This window comes from Alexandromys fortis, unplaced genomic scaffold (genome assembly GCF_014885135.2).
Source record: "Alexandromys fortis isolate MF-2015 unplaced genomic scaffold, M_Fortis_MF-2015_v1.1 scaffold_5, whole genome shotgun sequence".
Lineage (NCBI taxonomy): Eukaryota > Metazoa > Chordata > Mammalia > Rodentia > Cricetidae > Alexandromys > Alexandromys fortis.
This window is the reverse complement of record NW_026067924.1, coordinates 22860912-22879373: the sequence shown is the minus strand read 5'-3', so window position 1 is coordinate 22879373 and position 18462 is coordinate 22860912. Positions and strand designations below refer to the sequence as shown.

Sequence of the window (18462 nt, the reverse complement as noted above, 5' to 3'; positions counted from 1 at the left end):
ATGCAGTAATTTAATACTACCTGGTGACAGCAGGCAGAGAAATAGCAGAACCAGCCACAAGATTTTCAAGGTGAATCCCTTGTAGTGCACTCCACTGCTAAGATGAATTATTCAGTAAGTCTGATATAGTAAACCCATCCTCCCTTTGCCGTATTTTAAGTTAGTATGGATTTACCAGGATGTAAAGCTATGGTAAGTGAGAAGTAACTAGTATATTCAAAACTTGAGTCTGGGCTATAGGCCTGGAAGATTTGCTGAAAATTGGGCAATTTATGTTAACAAAATCAGGTGGAAGGGCCTGCTGAGAGGCCCAGACTACCATAAGGTGTTACCTAACTTGTATTTTTGTTTCCTTTCATTTTTTAGGAATCTGTTCCTTCCAGGGACCCTTGAAAAGGGGGGTTTTCATTTACTGTCAGCTGTGGTGACGAGACATGCACCGTGAACATTGTGGAGTTTAAATCCTAGAAACAGAGCTTACGTTTGAGAGGAGAGAGCAACATTATAAACCAAACGAACGAAAATTCACACTTTATAGAATGAGAGGTTTTGTTGTTATTGTTGAGATAGGACTTCTCTGTGTAGCTCAGGATAGCCTTGAACTTGCTATCCTCTATCCTCAGCTTTTTGTAAGTCATATTGCAATAGCTCACAGTTTCTATCACGCATAGCTCTATGAGTAGGGCCTTTTGATAAGAAACAGCAACAGTTTTAGCTGCGAATAGAAGATGTAATTTCCATGGGTTTCCTGGAAAAGTGCCAAGGGTAAGGAGCCTTCAAGTAAAGGAACAAAGAAAGGGATGGAGGTAGAACACACTTCCGAAGGAAAATTTCAGGCACTGAGAAGAGCAAGCACAACATCCCGAGGCAGAAAAGCACTTGAGCGTCCTAAGAAAAGACAGGGAGGGAGGCCAACATAGCCAGACCAAAAGCAATGAAGGGGAGGACAGTGGGAAATAAAGTTAGAATTAAAACCAGAGAACACATCATGGCAGGCTTAGTTCTTAAGAAGGACAACAGTGGTCATACATGAGGTACAGAGTTATTCAAGATGCCTGAGTAAAAAGTAGCATGATCTGGTCGGCATCGAACATCCGGAGTCTGGAAGGAAGGCAAAGGAGGGAGCTGGGAGTCCTTGCAAGAATCCACACTAGACATGACCAAGGTATGGTCAGAGTGGGCCCAGTGCGGAGAGATGCTGTGAATGGAAGTGGACGGGAGAGAGCGCTCATGGCTAGGGCTGCTTTGCATGTAATGTGAAAAGCTTCTTGCTAACCTTGGCTTGTTCAGACATATCTATGCAGCTCTTGCCAAGCAAGGATTGGCTGCTCCCTCCCTGCTTATCTTCCTACCTGCCATGGGACCCATTTCTCGAGATGTCAAGCAGGGTGTTTCTTGTGCCAGAAGCTAGGATCTATGACCACATCTCTTTCTAAATTTGCTCATTCCATTACGAGCACTGCAGTTTCTGTTTTGCCCATTGAACCACTACAAGCGTTTAAAGGTTTACTGCATTTATGAGAATTGAACTCCTGTGACCTAAAGAGGGGTAAAATGGAAGCTAAGAGGCTGTCTGAAGGCCCTGAGCTATCAAGGCCAGATGAAATGGGCAATTTCTGAGTAGAGGTATCTTGCTTAAAGGTGATTGATTCCCATTCAGAAGAAGGAGAATTCTGCCAGGATACAAACTTATGGACTTAGTCAGCCCAGGGTTTTCCTTTTTCTTTCCTCTTGTAATGGAGGATTATTGTGAATTCCAGACAGGAGAAAGCCAGCAGCTTTTACATAGGAGAGATAACCTTGGGGTTTCTTCTCAGTGGCACAAACGTGCACACAGAGGAAATATTTGACTCTCATTACTTCACCCATGGGTATGGAGAAATAATAATAAAATTGTTATTGCAATATCAGTTCAATGATCCAGGAACCTCATGTGCTCCATTATAATAAGTAAGAATTATCATATATGATGGATATATATCTATCATATATATAGCCTTATTAAAAGGCAAGTGGCCATCTCTAAACACTTGCACATATATACAACACTAAAAGGGCTCAGTGGAATATGTACACATATATGTGTATATATACATACATATGCGTATATGTATAAACATAATAATTAAAAGAAAAATGGTCATGAATTTGAGAGGGATGGAGCATGAAAGGAGTTGAAAGGGGGAAAGAAAGCAATGGAAACAATATATGTATAGAACTCATGAATATATAAAATTCTAAAAATGTTTTTAAAACATATATTTTAGAAGACTAGTAAACTGTGAACTGTAGTGCATTGTGGCACCCCATCCAGCATTCTATTTACTCCTTGGTGCCCTGCCCCTTGTTACATGTCTTGCTCATGATGCTTATGGAGAGGGAATTGCTCCCCCCATGGACTGTGGACTCAGCCATGAAATATGTAATAGTCTTTGGAAAATTAAATATGATCTCCACCTTCAAGCAAGAAGCTAAGTGGTATCATGGATTTTCTCCATTTCCTTGCTCTGGTCTCTTTCTGTGAAGACACACAGTGCAGAGGGAGGCACACAAACCAGCACATGTGGAGGCTAGCTCACAAAGCTCAAAGCAGTTGCAGCCAACGTCCAGCCAAAATGTAATGTGAGGGGAAAAACAGTTTTTTAGTGTGGTAGCTACGTGGATCCTGGTTTCAAAGCCTCACCAGCATGTCAGACTAACAGCTCATACCCACTTTCACAGCGCAGAGGAGGGGGTCATTTCTCATGGTTATTATGTAAACATGTACTTAGTGGATCCCTCAACTGCCTAACTTTGAAGGAGAAACTTCTCAAGTGAGATACAATTTGGGCACAATTACAGACTTAAATTATAGCCCTGAGAGGCTTCCTTTATTTTTTTCCCCTCCAAGTGACCCATTCATACCATGTCTATTAACAGAGTCCTCTCCTTTTCCCTTTTGTATTTACTGATCTCTCTCTCAGCTCTTTCTTTATAAATAGTTTTGCCTGGTCACTGTCAGGTCTCAGCTTGAATTTCAGGAGGCATCACATTAGTGTGCATTTTGTTCACCTTCCCTATCTCCTTTCCCCGACAAGGACTTACTACCTGCTGACACAGAGGAACCTGAATTCTGCACCTCCATCACGTAGCTATGCTGCTGGCAAAGGCTCTCAGCTAAATTCCTGCATCCTCCATAGGTTGTTCTCTCAAAGCCTAGAAACCAGGGAAGATGTAAGTATCTAGCACCAACTCAAGACAGCATCTTCTCCCTGAGTCTATATTCTTAGATCGTTTCAGTTTCCTGTCTGGTGAGCAGTGGGCAACTTGATTAGATATAAATGCAAGCTTGATGCTATAGACTAACAGATTTACTCTGGAAAGTGTTTGTATTATAGAGTAGGGGCTTTTTCAGGTCATAGCATCTGGAGATGGGGTGGGAGGAAGATAAACTGAGGAGTGGTAACTATCCTGTCTTTGCCCACTGTTCTTCATGACAAAATGAGATGAGGGAGAAGCTACTGTTCACATTAATCCAGAGACATTAAAGGATCTCATATTTACAGACATATCAGAATAGGTTACTGGTTCATTGTCCTTAAGTAGAATGTAATAGTTTGAGGGATGGGGGTGCAAAACAGGGTGACTTTAATAATGGCCTACTGAACCAAGTGAGAGAACATACCAGGTGTACTCTATCCAGAAAACCCATGTCATATGCAAGGACCACAGGGATGCTTACACAGGGCAGAAAAGTGAAGGACCATAGGAATGTCTGCCGTTATGGAAAAGAGAAGTCATATTGAAATGAGGAGATGGGAGTTGGGTGCTAAGTGATTCTCGGTTGTACACCAGGCAGATTAGTGCAGAGAGATAGTTCAAGTCTCATTCCATCGCTTCCTGTCTCTGAGATACTAAGCAAACTGTGGCTTCTTACTTCAAGTGAGAATTACAAACGCATGTTCTCCATAGTGTTTTTGGCAACTGGAAGTGAGAAATAAAAGGAAAAGTCATAAGAATATCAGGAGATGAAAGCCAATCAGTCCCTTTCTGCTTTAGTAAAAAACTTGACAACATCAACGAAACCTACGGGACCTATGCGATGGTTCAGCGAATCAAAGGGATGACCGTCAAGCCTGACAGGCTGGTTTTAATCCCTAGAAACCACGTGGTAGAAAGAGAAACAGATTCCAAAAACTTGTCTTCCTGTTTCCATATGAGCTTTGCGACACACGCGTGTTTTTAATTCCACATACATTTAGATTTACAGAAAGTTATAATGATATTAGAATAAATTTCCTAATTTTATAACATAGATTTTCTAAATGTAAACTTTGTGCTAACTGAGTTTTGTTTCTGTTTCTACATTTCTCTGTGTGAGAGAAAGGTATATAAAAGTGATGTACACATGTGTGTATTTTTTTTAATCATTTAAGATTTATCTATTGACAGAATTTTCTTCTCTTTCTTAATATTTTGGTTTTCACAGCCTAAACACAATAAATTCTCTTATATAACTGTAGTACAATTATTTTTGAAAATTAGGAAATTTTGGCAAGTACAGTGTCTTGGCAAGTACAGGCATTTGCCACCAAGCCTGAGGTTCTGACTTCAAGCCCTGCAGCCCACATTAGGATGGAAGGAAATGACCAACTCCCCAAATGTGTCTTTTGACCTATACACACACATACACACACACACAAATGCACATACACACACTGTTGTATGAATAAACCTCTAGATGAAAATAAATTAATTTTTTTTTAAAGTTAGGAAGTTATCAGCGTAGCACTATTAGTTAATCTAAAAAGTTTACTCAGATTCTGCCAGTTTTCTTAACAGATTTCCTGCAATAGCACTAGTGGGCTCATGGTCCTAGCAGTTTGGTGCTGTGCACATGCTGTGCACCGCTATGTAAGCCTGTTGAGCCTGCAGAGTCTCTGCTCCCACCCCAGAAGCCTGCATAGCAGCAGCTTCCAACACCAAGAAGGCAGTCAGCAGAACGAGCATCCACTCAGCTCCAGTTTTACTTCTTCATGCCTTGTGATTGAGGCCTGTGACATCCTCAGCAAAAAAAAAAAAAAAAAAGAAAAAAAAAAAAAGGGGGGCTCACTGGTTAGTTCTGGCAATGAGCCAACTGGAGTCTCAGGGACTTCCCTAGAACAACCATTTGTAGGACGGTATCCTAACCCCCAATCTGGGGTTTTCCTCTTTTGTTTTTACTTTTTAGCACTCACTGATAGATATCTGTTACTCTTTCTCTCTCTCTTTCCCTTCCTCCCTCCTCCCCTCATCTCTCTTTCACACACACACACACACATGCACACACACAAACGCACACACACACACACTCACACACACACACAGACACACACATCCTTTTACAAAAAGTGTATATGAATATGTTAAGCATCCAAGGCTTTCCCCTGATCATCAGAATGAATTCTTTGTACATTACAGTGCACAGAACAACAGAGGGAAAGATGATCTCCTGGAGGAGGACTGGAAAGCGTTATGAAATGGGTCTGTCACTCTAAAGTGCACAGTAACAGCTAGGCCTGCGGCCTTCACAAGGTTGGCCCCTACTCTTTGGTTGCAGAGGCCTCGGAGGAACTGCCTCTTCCACCCATCCCTGCTGACTTCACCTCAAAACGTTGGAGTTAGAGGTCCAGGTGTTTCTTCATGCATTGCTGCATGACCCAGAACTGGTCTCCACGGTCTCATGACTGGATTTACTCTGTGCTATAATGGAAACAGGTAACGGTGAACTCGAACTGTTCCCTATGACGGCCACTGGCCATTTCTCCAAAACAAAGGTCATCCTAGTTAATGTTTCATTTGAACAGTATCACTCTGGGTTCTGTGTGTTTGTTGTACCGTCTCTGTGCTGTCGGGAGTTATGAGGTAGTTTGCTATCAAATGGACAAACTAATCCTTTCTTTCCCTTCCATGGCTGTTCCAAACACTCTGACCTGGACAAAGTAAGTCTCTAGGCTGTAACAGAAACACCCGCCAGCTGGAGGTACTGTGGTCTGCAGGACCTCTTCTGCCATCCTGGTCTTCCTCACCTGCTCTGAGACCACTTCTGCTAGCCTTGTCTTCCTCATCGTTCTGAGGTCTGCAGGAACTCTTCTGCCAGCCTGGTCTTCCTCACTTCTCAGGCCCTACTACAGTCCTCAGCCTGCATGCCTCTCCTCCACTCTCTGGGCAGCAGGAACTGCCTTTCCCAAAGGGATTTTCACTGGATAACCTGTGCCTCTAGAACAGCTTTATCTATCACATGGAGAATCTCTGTTCAGACTTTTTATTTTAATGTTTTATTACCTTACTAAGTATCAGATTTCCTTCTAGCTTTTGATATGTAGTCTTGGTTAACCTTCTTCCTTCTCTCTACCTCTTGCTAATATTATTAACACTAATGGACAATTAATCCAAAGAAATCAAATATGTCACTTTTGATAAAAGACATTTACTATAAAATCATTTGGAATAATTTATAACTCAACACATCAATTAATTAAGTATTGTGTCAAATAGATACCTGTCTTGTGACAAAGTTTTGTACCTTATTCTGGAGTTATTCACTTTCCAGGACAGGAAAGACTCATCATACTTTGTCAGGAGATCTCTAATTAAACCTGTATATTGATAAAGTCTTGAAAAATGGGAAAGGTTTATCTTTCTATCTTCATTCACATTTCCTATTTAATATTTTAATGACTTGTTTTAATTGTTACTAATCTCATGTATATATTTAACCTAATCTTGGAGCTACAGAGTTCATCATTCTGATTACAGAAAATACATACCAGGAACAGTAGAATCATCGAAGCCATTAGTTCAATCAAATTGTTTTGTGTTAGAAAAGCTCTGGTCTCCATTTAAATATAAATATATGTGTTAATGAATGTATGAAGGGCCATAAATATGACTAGACATAGCAGGTAGAGTGGAAATTTATGGTAAATTAATAATATATAACCAGTCAGAGTAATGAAAAATCTACTTTAAAGCATCCAGATATGTACATCACAGCAATTAAAACTAGTTCCAGGACAGGAACCAAAAGCTAGGGAGAAACCTTGTCTCGAAAAAATCCAAAAAAAAAAAAAATTCTCCCAACAGTCAGCACCTCACTTTAAACAGAGACAGCAGAGCTGTGTGTGTTGGATAGTGTGTGTCAGACATGGTGCCTTGCCCTCTCTACAACTTTGTTCATTATCTCTTCGCTCTGTGTTAGTTCCCAATCTCTTGTTTTATTTTTGTTCCTTCCTGCCAGCATTCAGAAGGGTCCCGTCCATTCTCACTCAGATAATTTATCGATTTCCACTTTTCAGCTGACAGTGGAAAGACACCTGGCTTCTCCCTTCCAGGTCTTCTTCAACTCCTACCCACTCGCATCTTGGTTAAAAAAAAAAAAAAAAAACATCATCCAATACCAACATTTTTATTCACAGACTTATAAACACAAAGGACAGGCCAGGGAGACAGCTCATCAGTTAAGATCACTTGTTGTTCTTGCAGAGGACAGATGTTCAAATCCCAACACCCCCATTGGGAGTGTCATAAAGTTCTGCAACTTCAGTGCCAGGGAACCTGGCGCCCTATTCTGGCCTCAGCAGGCCCTAGGCATGCACAGTATACACACACACATGTATATGTAGGCACTCACACATAAAATAAAATAATTAAGTGAAGAAGAAAAAGAACATAAAGTCCAGACTGGCCTGGCGGTGCAAACCTGTAAAATCACTCAGGACACAGAGGCAAGAGGATCATAGCAAATTCAAGGCTAGCCCTGACAACATTGTGGCATATGCTTTATAAAACAAAACAATCAAACAGAAACCTAGGTTCCTGTGTCTCCCAGAGGCAGAGACAGTGTGGCGTTGCCTGCCTGGGTGTAGGATGAGGCAAGGTGCAGCAGCTACAGGCTGTCAGCTCAAGGGATGGGTGTGGGATTCCCTTCTGTATGCTGTGAATATGTTTTATTACCACTGGTTAATAAAAAGCTACTTTGAGCCTATAGAAGCACACAATATAGCCAGGCGGGAAATCTGATATAGAGAAAGAACTGGTGGAGTCAAGGAGATGCCGTGTAGCTACCTAAGTAGAAAGATGGCTGCCAGAACGCTCTGGAACCTTGCCGGTAAACCATGAGCCTCATGGTAAAATACAAAGTAATGGAAATGGGTTAGTTTCAGATATAGGAGCTAGATGGCAATATGCCTAAATGATTGGCCTAGCGCTATTGCAATTAATACAGTTTCTGTGTGATTGTTTCAGTTCTGGGTGGCTGGGAAGTGAACGAGCAGCCTCTACCTACCGGGGTTCAGGCTTTGAGCTTCCTTAAGGGCTTCTTGGCTGGTGGCATTGCTGCGGCTGTAGCTCCAGAGAGTCAAACTGCCCTTGCAGGTCCAGCATGCCAACAAACAGACCAGTGCAGAGAACACTACAAAGGCATCATTGACTGTAGTGTGAGAATCCCCCCACAGCAGGGTTTCCTATTCTCCTTCTGGAGGGGTAACCTGACCAGTGAGCTCAGTACTTCCCCAACACAAGCCCTCAATTTCGCCTTCAAGGATGTGCAAGCAAGATCTTCCTAGGGGCCCTGGGTTGACATCACCTGGTTTCTGATGGGGAGCTAGGACCACTTCCCTCTGCGCTGCCTGCCCACTTTGTTTTGTTATGACCAGAATGGCTGCTGATGTGTGCAAGGGGTCTTTTCAGTGAATTCAATGGACTGGACGACTGTCTCACCAAGGTCTTCAAGTCTGATGGCCTGAATGGGTTCTCAGGGTTTTAGCATCTCCACCCCGGGGATCATCATCATTTACACGGTTGCCTACCTTGGAGTCTGTGACACCACTACCAAGGGGATACTGCCAGACCCCACGAATGTACACATTACTGGGAGCTGAGTGATTGCCTAGAGCTTGAGGGCAGTTGCAGGGCTGGTGTCCTATCTATCTGGTAGTGTTCCTCCCAGGGTGGTGATTCAGTATGGCTGGAAAGCAGCTGATATTATGTACACTGGGACACGTGACTGCTGGAGGAAGATAGCAAAAGAGGAAAGAGCCAACGCTTTCTTCAAAAGTGCCCGAGCCAACGTATTGAGAGGCACGGGTGGTGCTTTTGTATTTGGTACTGTAAGATGAGATCAAAATATATGACTAATGTAATCAAAACTGAAGTTCACTGGTTCACACATTCACAGATCCATTGTGTGATTTAAAATAACTATTCTTGGGAGATTAAAAAGACAGATCTGGGATAAAACCAGACCTCAGAAAAATGTTTTGTTGAGCGTTCATTAAACCACAAATGTTTTTTTTTCAAATTTATTTTACATTTAGATTCTTACAGAAAACAGAAGATAGCTTATCACACTTGTTCAATTAATTATCTGATAACTGATAATGAAAAAGTAACTGAGCATGAATCATTAATAAAGTCGACTCAATACAGAAAAACAAAACAGAAAGCAGGCGTCTTGCAAATTCTCATGTATTAAGATAGCGAGGGAAGGATAGGACAGAAGGGAAGGAGGTATACTCACAGATATCCCAGTGCTCTACTAAGGAGATAATAAAAACCATCAGACAGTCCTGAGAAAGAAACGGTTCAGATGCCTGAAAGAGCTAAAATCAGAATGTGCCACCCAGGAAGCAGAATGATGCCTCTCACCAAAGCCTGGAGAACATCATGGCCCATCCCTGACTGAGGACACGTGGCTATAAAGAGAACTCTGCTTCTAAGCAAACAGCAGTGACAGGGCAGTTTCAGCCTGGAAGGCAGACTCCAGCGAGTCTGTCAGTGTCTCACAGGCAGGAAGACTCAGTAGGACGGGTGGTCACCACCGCTCTGCTTTCCTGAAACTGTCTAGAGCCTCACACAGATAGGCAGGCTAAGCTGACATGGAATTTTCCTACTTCTCACTGCTAACGCAGCCACACTGCATGCAAAGACATACAAATGCAAAACACGGGATATTACTTTGTACAGATAATCAACTTCCATCCTTGCAGGGGTTCCAGGAATGTAGAACAGCTAAAAGCTGAAGCAGCTTGGATAAAGGTGAAGCCAAAGGCGGGCCCAAGCATGTCAGAGCGGAACAGAGCTTCACATCCAAGGCTCAGGCTTTCTTAAAGGGAGATGAATCTACCCCAGGTTCTCCACTGGAAGTCAGAAGCATTGGAGGGTCAACTTGTCAATGTAGAGAAAAGGAACCAGTGTTGCCTATCAGCCACTGGAACAGGAGCTCCAAGAAGACCAAGAATCCTAAGAACTGCCTCAGAGAATGTGAACCAGACCCAAGATACCAAGAGAGGTCATGATTCATACCACATGGAGAAGAAAGGAACACGGCCAGTTAAAAATCAACATAAATACTTGACATGGAGTAGTGAATCCCACGAGGCTCAGTAAAATGCTAAAAGTAAAATTTATCAAAGTACGTTGGAACCATATGAATATATGAGCATATTAAAAACCCATATCAAAAAAGTAGGCTCCAGGCCTTAATGAACACAGTAGATCAACAAAGGTCACTACACTCTCACATAGACGCCTTTGAAGAAGAGGCAATATGGTGGCAAGGGTCCTAACTGATCTGTCATCTAAATATGGTAAGAGACCAACAGACAAAGAACTTTCCCAAGTACCCCCTGGCTGCAGCCTCAGACTGGCACATTGCTAATTCAGCCTGCTGGCATTGCCATCCACTTGTCCATCTGCCCACCTGACAGGACCTGGTCCTGCACTCACCTCTTCAGCTTGATTCACCCCTGCTTCGAAAGGCTCAGCTTTGCCCCTGCCGCCCCTGCAGCCCAGCTCTGATTTCAGCTGGGCTCTGAGCATCTTACCTAACCATCAGTGTGGCTCTTTTGCACCCGTGCTGCCCTCTGCCCTCTGTTTCCAGCAAGGCCTCTGTAAACTCTGCTGTGGACTCTTTATCTCTTTTGTTGCTGTTCTGTAACCTACATATATTCATATAAAGAGATATAACTACTGTGTGCTTTGCAATGTATGAGCTGAGACAACATTAGTAGTTAAGATTGGGATAGAAGATTCTGTTTTTTTTTGTTTATTTTTTATTTTATTTTATTTTATTTTATTTTATTTTATTTTATTTTTTGCCAGTGGCCAGCTACAAGAAAAATAAAGCAAGACTACTTGGAAAAATTGCAGGAAAATAACTGACATATGACATAAACGGTGGATTTGTTGTTTAGTAAATCCTGATATTGTAGAAACACACATATATATCCTTCACCTTTAGGGCTATCTATATCTCTGACATAGCACACTCACTAAACCTGACTATGGACTTTGCAGTGAGATAAAGCCACTATGGGGGAGGCGGCAACAAAGAAGTGGGAGACTTTGAAACTTGTGACTTAAAAGTAATAAAAAAAAATCCAGGAAAACTGTTACAGTAAGAATGGCTCCTTAAAAAGGTTCAGAGAGGTAGAGGAGGAAGGGAAGTCAGAAGACAGAAATGTGACTCTTGAACAAAAAAGTAGTGACTTAATAAAGAAGAAAAGAATATGACCCACAGTGTCTGCTCAGTGTACGGGCAGGCTGTCTAGACGTCAGCGACTTATCTATTGAGAAGGAAGAGAAGAAAAACAGAGAGTAGCACTTGAGTACAGAGATCTGAAAAACATAAAGGTTAAAAAAAATGGGAAAAGAATAAAAGCATAGAATAACACTAATGGTTTGTCCAGAAACTTGATAAATGGAGGATGGGTAATATTTAACGGTTGATACTCTAGGTATTTTCAGATAAGTAGAACAATATAGTTGATAAGACCAAGGCAGGATAGTAAGTCCCAAGCAGAATAAATTAAGTAAATCAGTGCATAAACACAGCATAGCAAACCAGAAGAACATTACAACCCCTGTACCATCACCGAAGGAAGAGTTTACCTAAAATGTGATTGCAATTAGAAGCATATTTTTTACACAGCAGCAAGACACTTCATAAAATAATGCAATAATGTATTCAAAGGGAAAATACCACACTAGTCTAGGATTACGTAGTTAGCATAATCCGTAATTCAAGAAAAAGGGCTGAGTCAAGTATAACAAAAACAGAGATTTCCTACTCTGAGTAACTTAAATTACAAAGAGAATATTGGATCTAGAAGTAAGTTGGATTTAAGAAGCCATGTGAAGCAGAGGAACTAACCAGGGGTTTTATTCTTTTAAATACAAACTAACAAAAATAAATGGTAAATGAGCAGATTTGGAAGTGTACCGAAGTGAGGAAAGAGAGGAAGTCCAGCTGTGGGAAATGGAGGGGGACGGCACTAGGAAGCCCTTGTGTTGTCCCAGGACGATACAGAGATGACTGAGCTTCAGCATTTGTAAACTGACTGTGCCTCTTAATCAACTGAATGAAAACACAGTATGTTCAAGTCAGGAGGCGAGGCAGGAAATGTGGCTGACCCAGTAGGAATAAGAAAAACCCCAAATGCATGATGGTGGAGGTGGCTGCTCTCCCAACACTCTCTTCTGCACTGTTCTCCTAGCTTCTCTACACACTCTTGAATATGAACATTTTCATACCTCCTCTTGGCTTTCCTTGAAGATCAACTATCTGCTCCAGGTTTCACTGAAGGAAAATATCAGACCCTTTAAAACACTCTCTTGAAAGTGCCCACAGCAGAATCTTACTAGTAAGTATTACACCATATGTCTCCTAAGGGAAGGGAAATAACTTGCTCTCTAGTTCCAAAGGTGTATTTTCTTCTTGAAGTCTGCTGCAAGAAAAAACAAAGACTAACTAGAAGGAGCCACGGCCTTAAGTACTAGGCAATGTCAGTTGTAGAGTGTTGTGGTCTCTAAGAAAAAGAGGGGACACGGTAGACCATACTGTTTGGAAAGAGTAAGCAAGCACTCTCCCTAAGAGACAGTTGAGTTGTGCGTGGCATATGGACCCTCTTATACTCTGTGTTATGGACCACAAGCTGTCCAGCTCTCTTAGACATTTAAAACACTTCTATCACAGTGGAGTATATGTAGTGTATCTTGGCTGGGAACAGAGCAGAAAGAACTTGGCTCACTAAAGAAGCAACTGGAGCCCGGCGATGGTGGCGCACGCCTTTAATCCCAGCACTCGGGAGGCAGAGGCAGGCGGATCTCCATGAGTTTGAGACCAGCCTGGTCTACAAGAGCTAGTTCCAGGACAGGATCCAAAGCCACAGAGAAACCCTGTCTCGGAAAACCAAAAAAAAAAAAAAAAAGCAACTGGAGTTGTCTCAGTAGGCTGAAGCAGTTCTCATCACAGCACCGTTGCCTGTAGTCACGCAGATTGCATACTACACAGCTTGGAGTTGGCGGTTCGTGCAGAATACAGTGTTAACAGCACCGGTACTGTGCCTCGCCCTATCCTGGCAATGATGCAGTGGGCTGTGTTTGAGTTGTCTGTGTAATGACTATACCTTCCCCGCCTGACCAATGCCTGCTAGATTTGAGTGTGTCTTCTTCACTAAACCTCAAACTTGGTGCAGAGCTGTAACTGTAGCATGTAGTGATATTTCATTTGTATTTTAATTAATAAAGCTCCTGGTTCTTATTGGGAATTGAGTTAGGAACCTGACGTGAAAGCCTACAGTTCCAGTTTAGAAACTATGTCCTCTCATAAAGAAGTTCATTTCCCTTCCAGTGGTGGACTAGGAGAACTGGCTGCTTTAGTACTCACTGTTGAAAAAGACATTTACTTATTCGGGTGTAGGGCGTTCTAGCTTGTGTCGCTGTTGCTGTGATAAAACCAAAAGCAACCGGGGAGGAAATGGTTTACTTCATCTTCTACTTTACAGTCCGTCATTGGAGGAAGCAAGGCAGCAGCCTGGAGGCAGGAACTGGAGCAGGGACTACAGAGTAGTGCTCCGTACTGGTTTGCAGTACGTTTGCAGACTCACACTCAGACTCTCCTTTCCTACACAGCCCAGGCCCACTCACCTCTTCGTATTTACTGCAGTGGGCTAGGCCTGCCTACGTCAATCAGCAATCAAGAAGATGACCTACAGACACGTCCACAGACAGATCTGATGGAGTGGATCCCTCAGTCGAGGGTTAATCTTCCTGGGTGTATCAAGCTAACAACCAAGATTATCTATCACACAGAGGTACAAGACCTAATAATAATCTTCCAAGAAGAAAGGAGTTTTCGTATCCTGAGATAAATAGCCACAACAGCATTCTGGCGTCAAACTTTTAGAACTCCCCCTGCCTCTACCACCCAAATGCTTGACTGTTGGTATGGACAACCATGTCCTGCAATTACATTTTTACTAAACAGAATTTCATTTGTCATTACGACTTTAAAATAAAATTTTGTGGATAAGAAAAAGAATGAACTTCCAATACAGTTTGTGCTTTTTTCAGCAATATACATCTAAATATAATGATTAAGAAATACCCCATGTAACATCACATATCTTTTAACAGCTAAAGGGCTATAATATCAAAATGCAACAATGCTTATGACCATTTGGTACAGAGAAGTATGACATAGTGATTAATAATATATCTGAGCACATATATCTACTATATAAGTATAAATTAAGTAGAGTTGACAAAGTGGGAATGTAAATCCTAAAGGAAAGGAATAATAGAAATCTCTAACTATCAAAGAAAATCTTTACGTACATTTTATAAACTGATGATGTGACTAGCAATTATATTAATTTCATTGAGTTTATTTTTAATTAAAATTTTTCATAGCTGGGTGTGATAACACATACCTATAATCCTAACGCTAGAGATGCTGAAGCAGGAGGATCACAAGGTAGAAGTCAGCCTGGGCTATGCAGGGAGGCTAGTTCCCAAAATAAAACAGAAATTTTATTACAAAGCATACTTATTTAAGTCAACAAAGATAATAGTTTTTGCAGTTAAACATACAAGGAGAAGTTTTAATGTCAATTTTTAAAGTACAAATTTTTTGAAGTATGGGATATTTGTGTATGTGTGTCATATGTACATTTGAGTACACAGGAGGGGCACCTGTGTATACACGTAAGGAGGTCTGAGGAAGATACTGAGTGCCCTCCTGTATCCCTCTCACCCTTCTTCCCTTGGCACAGAGGACACTCAATTGACTTGGAACTGTGTGTGTATGTGGTGGCTAGGCTGCCTGAGTAGCCAGCCCCAGAGACCATGCTGTCTTCACCTTCCCCAGCCCTGGGCTTACAGGCCAGTTGTGGTTTATTTTCTGCTTATTAAAGTACAAACTGGTGCATCCACCATGAATTGTTTGGACATTCCTCAAAAAATTAAAAATAGGTCTACCATATGATGCAGTTATACAATTCTTGGACTTACAAACAAAAGATAAATATCCTACTATCGAAATATCCGATCATCCGTGTTCATTCCTGTTCTATTCACAATAGCAAGGATAAAGAAACAGACTAGATGACTACCAAATGATTAGTACATATGAAGATGCATACATGTTTCTACAATGTAGTATTATTCAACTCTTAAGAAAAAGAAAATTATATAATCCGAATGCAAGTGAAGGGAGCTGGAAACGATCATTCTGGGTGAGGTAACCCAGAAAAACAAAGGCTGCACATTTTCTTTCAATTGTGAATGTTGGCTTTGAATATTTAGATATATATGTTTCATTTGGAATACCCACGGAGGCCAAGAAATTATTAAGGAGACATGGAGAAGGTTTATAAGAGAAGGGGGAAGTAAACTAGTGGTATAATAGCTTAAAGAGTATTAATGGAACAGGAAGGATTAAATAGGGGTGAGAGATGGAACACAGACACTCATAATTCTAAATATAGTTTTAAAAATAATATGGAAACATGCCTACTACTGTAGAAGCTTCCTTATTAGAAAGGAAGGCACTTAAAATATAGTTATCCTATAACAGGACAACAATGTCCCCACTATATACTATAGGCTAACACATAAAATGCCCAGTTCCAGAAGTGGGTTCCTTCTTTTCAAGTTGTTGACTGGTGAGGTCCCACAGATCAAGAATTGCAAGCAATTGTAAAGCTTTTGGTTACTCTCTGGGACTTGATGTTGAGTCCCTAATGCTAAAGCATACATACTAGAGTCATAGAGCACGCCAATATCAAGCTGGTACTGATCTGGAAGCTTCATCTGTACTAGATAGCTGTATCGTCCACCAGAGTAGGAAAGTAATCATTAATGTTACACGATTGGGAACACCAAAAGAAACAATAATGACCAGGATGACGAGACAGGCCCTACTGGTCCAGCTGTGGCATAAATAATCAACCATTTTCTGCTTGGATTTAAGTCCCATTCCATAAGATAAAAGCCATACCTAGCACCATTGTCGGATCAAGACTATGTGGCTAGATAGGTCATAGGCCATAGAGGAAGACCTACTACTATTATTCCGATAAATGAGCATATTAATAAGCCAATTCCTAACAGCTTACTGGTATATCTATATAGCTATTCTCTATTCAGAGAAGATTCTATTTGAAACACAGAGACCTACAAACAACCAAGGTACTGAGAATGAGACTACCGCAGAATACTCGCTCAGAAACAGAGCAGTTACACTGAACTCCCTCCTCCCAGAGCTCACAGGTCAATGTGGGAGTGAGGGAGAAAATAGCATAAGAGCCTGAGGTGGTGAGTAAAGACAAGAAACCAGCGTCCTCCAGCCTACATGGGAGCTGTACATATAAAACACAAGGCAACTATGACAGCCTATACAAGCCCCAGGCAAGCTCAAGCCAGACCAAATCCCACTTATCAAAGGGGAGGTGGACATGAAGTCCCACCTTGAGACAAGGAGCTATTGGCAACTGAGGCTTGCTAGGAGACAGTCAGTTTTCTTTGAGAGTGTAGCCTCCTGGTAAGCTGACCATGTTGTAGTGGAAGTTCATACATCTATAAACACGTGGGCAGCTAAAAATTGGGGTTGAGTGAATCACAAAAACAGGACGCTGAGTTGGTGGAATTGAGGGAAGAGGTGAATGTGGTCGGACTCATTTTCTCAAGGAACCAATTTTAGAAAGGGTAAGCGAGCACCTGAACAAATGGCTACTTGTTGCCTCTTTGTCCTCCCCGATCAGCACCTGTTCTCACAAGGTGCCGAGTCTGCATTAGTCAAAGAACTAAATTTAAGCCAAGATGTCGTGAGAGCTTCTGTGCCATGATTCCACCCTACTTGTGCTGCTGGAGTGCTTGTGTAGGTGCCCTGGGAAGGCTTGGGAACTAGGAAAGTCTGCATGACTTACAGCTTAAGTTGCAGGGTGTACAATGAAAATATGCAAAAATTATTCCATGTGAGTACACATAGGTAGACCTGGATACGCGGAGCCACTGAGTCTTTCACACAGCCTCCCACCATTCAAGGGATGGAAACTAGAGTTAAACAGTATCCACCTGTCCCAGAAGTCACTGTGCAGTGAGAGTCACCATGAGCCTACCTATTCTGTAGGCTCATACGGTAACACAAACCAAGCTATGATACATACGGCAATGCTCTCAAACTTTTTCTTTGTATGTAAAAGCTGAGGGAAACCTAACTACAGGAGTGGCGGGGTAGTAGCCCCTACAGCTGCGGGAATCCTTTACCCTTCAGAGACCCCAAGGAAGTCAGAGCTGAAGTTACTGAATATATCTGATTATTTTATCTTGTGTGGACAAGGACAAAAAGATCCAGCATCTTCCCGTCTCCCCACACCCAGGCTTTAAGTTCACAGCTGTAGCCTCTCAGGGACTTGAGCCTTCCTTTAAGGATCTACCCACCAAATCCTGCCAGGCCTCAGTGGTTCTGAAACTACAAAGGAAGACTCCACATCGCCGTCATTCTTGCATCCTCCACGCCTCTAAAGCCACAGCTGTATGGACGACACTGCCGCCAATGTTATAATAGCTTGGGACACCCCCTGACCGCCCAGGGTCACATTTGCAGTGACCTTAGCGGTTGCCTTCTAGAAATCCTCTAGGCTCTCTTTCACAAGCCCTAGGCTGAGCTGGGTGGAGCCTTGGCCTCCAGGCAGCATTTACATAGCTCCAGCACAAAGAAGGCCTCTTCTCAGAGGCAGTAACGGTGCCAGATACTATAGCCTCTCTCCCAGCACAGGCCTTGCCTGAAACATTAAGCTTACCAGTGATCATTTTCTCTCCAGTCTGTACATTTTGTATTTATTTTTGTTCCTTTTCAGTGTTTGAAGGACTTTTTGTATGTTAGGTCTCAAATCTGGGACAAACGACTGAGGTGCCTATTTCACATATCAAAATGGACCTAAGCATGGGGTTCTCCCAGCATCCCTCAGTCTCTACCCGTGACAGGTTATGGCTGGTATACCCAGCCCCCTACCCTAAACTCCTTCACCCTGGAGGCTGGGCTGCCCTTCCCTAGCTGCCCTTTCCTATATAAACCAATCATTTTGGTTACCTGGCTCTTTTGTCTACTCTTTACCCGTTTGGCCTCTTGGTTTGGCTCTCCCCTCCCCACCTCTCCTC

The 18462-nt window shown here is 42.1% G+C and overlaps 1 protein-coding gene and 1 pseudogene across 4 annotated transcripts in view; one reads left to right on the top strand and one right to left on the bottom strand.

Moving 5' to 3' along the window:
* The window catches only part of Hecw1 (HECT, C2 and WW domain containing E3 ubiquitin protein ligase 1), a 235625-nt gene that overhangs the window by 164314 nt on the left and 52849 nt on the right, over positions 1-18462 (bottom strand). The gene's annotated exons all lie outside the window — the stretch shown is intronic.
* On the top strand, positions 8098-9156 carry LOC126501612 (ADP/ATP translocase 1-like; annotated as a pseudogene).